Source organism: Propithecus coquereli, unplaced genomic scaffold (assembly GCF_000956105.1).
Source record: "Propithecus coquereli isolate 6110/MARCELLA unplaced genomic scaffold, Pcoq_1.0 Scaffold234, whole genome shotgun sequence".
In the NCBI taxonomy this organism is placed as follows: Eukaryota; Metazoa; Chordata; class Mammalia; order Primates; family Indriidae; genus Propithecus; species Propithecus coquereli.
Window position 1 is genome coordinate 4,275,505 of NW_012147886.1, and position 3,475 is coordinate 4,278,979.

Here is a 3,475-nt window from a genome sequence, read left to right on the forward strand (position 1 = left end):
TATTACATGGATTACAAGTGTTAGTGAGTATTTACATTCATGTACAAAAAGTGCTTCAGACATCAGAGTATTTATCAATACAGATGAGGAAAATAAATCCTATAGAAGTTAAATAATTTGTTTAGGGTCACAGGGCTTTCTGACTTCTGGGACTGTATCTTTCCTAATACGTTACATTATCTCTTTGGATGAAAGAAAGATTAAATATATCCTAGGAAGAGATGACAGCATAAGAAATGATTGAGAAATGGTCGCTCGTGGTAAATGATGGGAAATGATGTGGTACGGTATGGTACAGTGGAAAGTGTTGGACCAGAAGTCGGGCGGGGGGTGCTGAGTTCTTGCCACAGGACCACCACTCACTAGCTATGTGAACCAGAACAAGTCACTTCATCTACCCAGATCATTTCCTAATACAGTGCCTGGCTACAGAATTTCCACATACCTTCTGCCTCAAACTGTGAATAATGAAAGTGGCATTATAGCCAATCATGTGGTGGCCCCCGCACACACACACATGAAACAGTAAGATTAAAAAATACAAATTTTCAACAAAGTAACAGGAAAATAGATAAGATCAAAAGAAAAACAAAGGCCAAGAAATTCAATTCAAAGTTAAATGTAAGTGTAAAGTTCAATGATAAATTTGTCTCTAAACTTCCTGGCAGCCAAAATAAAAAGAGAAACAATCAGCTATGAGAAATAGTATTGCATAGCAGTGTCAGACTCTCTGAGTTCAAATCCCAAATCTGCCATTTACTGACTCTGTGACTGATCCTAGGTAGGCTTTCTTATTAGGAAAATAAAATGATAATAGCACATACTTCAAAGGATTGTTACAAGGGTTGACTTATGTAAAAACTTGTCTTATGCAAGTATTTACGTAAGTCAATCCTTGCTTGGCACAGTCAATTCATATACAACATAATGGCTAGTATCTAGAAATTGGTCAGTGTTACTTTTTTTAATTTTATATTTTACACAAAATATAAGCATAACATTTTTTCAGTAATGGTAACTCCAGCTTATTCCTATTTTCACAAGACACTAAGAAAATCTTATATCTGTTTGTGACTCTTGTTACGTTCATCGATGACTTATAATTGCCTAAAAGCACATAGTGATGAATGGCGAAGTTTTTTTTAAAAAAAAACTAAATATCCTAAGAACTGAGCACAGTTCTCAGACCATAGAAAATGTTCCATAAATGCTTATTGAATGACAGGTATGGCACCAAGTGCCAGCAATATTAATGAAATTAATAAAAGCTAACATATCCCTTTAGCATCTTCCAAAGGGATCTGTTAGCATATTTTTTGCTTTTGCAATATTTAGAGAGAATATCTCTGATCCAGAAGAAGGAGGATGAGGTACGAACTACACACCCATCAGCACCCAAATCCTACTGAGATGGGAGGTCTTTTATATCTGAAGTTTCAATAGTCCATGCATTCAGTGCCAAATGTTGTCATTCAACAAGCATTTATGGTGCACCCACAATGTTCTAGGTCCTTCACTAAGTGGGGATGCAAGAATGTATAAAATATACAGACCTAAGGGAAAGAAAATCTCAATATCAAAAACATTGAATACTATGACTTCAAGGCGATTATACTCCAGGAGAAAACAGAAGACATATATGAATAAGTGTGTAATACAAGACATACATAAGCACAGTAAGAGCGGCAGAGATTAAAAATGCTGCAGGAATCCAGAGGAGGGTGAGAATACATAAACTGGAATCCTTGCAGCCAAATGCTAAATGTAGTAAAGTGTGCAGATAGAAAGCCCATTCCAGTTCTGCCATGCTTGTGTTTGTGTTTCCTATTTCAAGTCTCTCATGAAACAGATCAGCACAAATAAATTTTGTAATAGACCCTAATGAAAGTCTCAGACAATTGAAATCTTTCTTTGGTGTTTGACACTCGTCCCAAGGAAAGCTTGCTACACGTCAGCTCTGATAGAACGCAACAGCCAATGTTTAAACGCCCCATCTCCTCAAGTTGTCTTTCCAGAATGCACCCAATTCATCTTGCGTGAGGTGAAAGACGTGGTCCGATTTCTGAGTGATGAAATCATTCAAAACGAATACAGCTGCTACATGTGAGATATTGCTGTATTAATATTTGATTCAAGGGAGTGTGGGACTAGTTATCAATAATTCAGTCATCGTTTAATATCAGAGATGTGGAGTGCGCCCGGCTGTTGTATTAGTTTACACGTTAGAGTGACTAAGACGTAGCGTGTTATTGCCGCTGTCACATTTCTTGTGCTACATGATGACAGCATGGCTTATGAGGACTGAGATGATATACCTATTCTGCCACTCAGATCCATAAAACAGTTGGGAACAGCTAGACCATCCCTACTGGGAGAAGTTGTAAAGAGAAATGTAGACTAGGAGACTGTTTTGGTTTTGATTCTTCCAAAAGAAGTAGTCCCTGAGACGGGGATTCAAACGCAAGTAGTTTATTAGGAAGATGAAGAATAGTAGTAGGGGCGTGGATGACACAGGGAGAGGATGAAGTCAATTAAAGGTTTATCTTTAATTGGCCAATTATCATGCCAGCTACCACTATGATTGCCTGGAGTTTAATCCCATGGGGTCACTCGGGGTTGTCACACCTAAGAGATGAGGAAGCTGGATACACAACACTTCCCATTAGGTACCGGTTGAGAGTTTTTCTTGAAGAGGGTTAATTCCCTGGCATTTCCAGCCCAGCACATGGACATGAAAAGCATGCCTCAGAGAGAAAAATCCTCACACCCAGGAACGTAACCGTCAGCAACTGGAAATAGGGAATGCGCACACCATGTCATAACAGCTGGACCCTTGTCCTGTCTCAGCTACATGAACAGACAGAAGGGAAAGGAACCAACAAGTATTAAGTACCCACTAGGTGCCAAACGCATTGCATGTGGTGTAACATTTAATCCCTACAATTATGGCATAGTCATTGAACTAGATGTCAGAGGAATAAGGGACTTGCCCAAGCTAGCCCAGCCCCAGCAAGTGAGGACTTAGACTCAATTCTCTCCAGCCTCAAAGCTGGCACCTTTTTAATAAAGGACATTAGAATTCCTCTGTACAGCCACATCAGACAATGCTAAGTCATTTAGACACAATCTGTAGACCCAAATTTTGACTGGTGGTTTCCAAACGTTCCCAGTTGGTGCCTGGTTTCCCTCCTACATAGAACACCTTTTTCCTTTCACATCCGCTTATCTAAGCTGGGCTGCTCGTGAATCTGAAGCCAGCCTTCGAAGAAGACTAGGACCTAGACAAGCGGAGCTAGACATACAGAAACCGTCCCACATGGGAGAATAGGATGAAGGTGGTGTTAGTATTTTTAACAAGCGTCTTAAGTAATTCTCACTCCTACCAGAGTTTGACAACCACATGTACAGGCAAAAACCAAGAAGTAAGAGTGTTCACAGGATGCTCAGGAAAAACAGTGCACATCCTTTAGCTGTA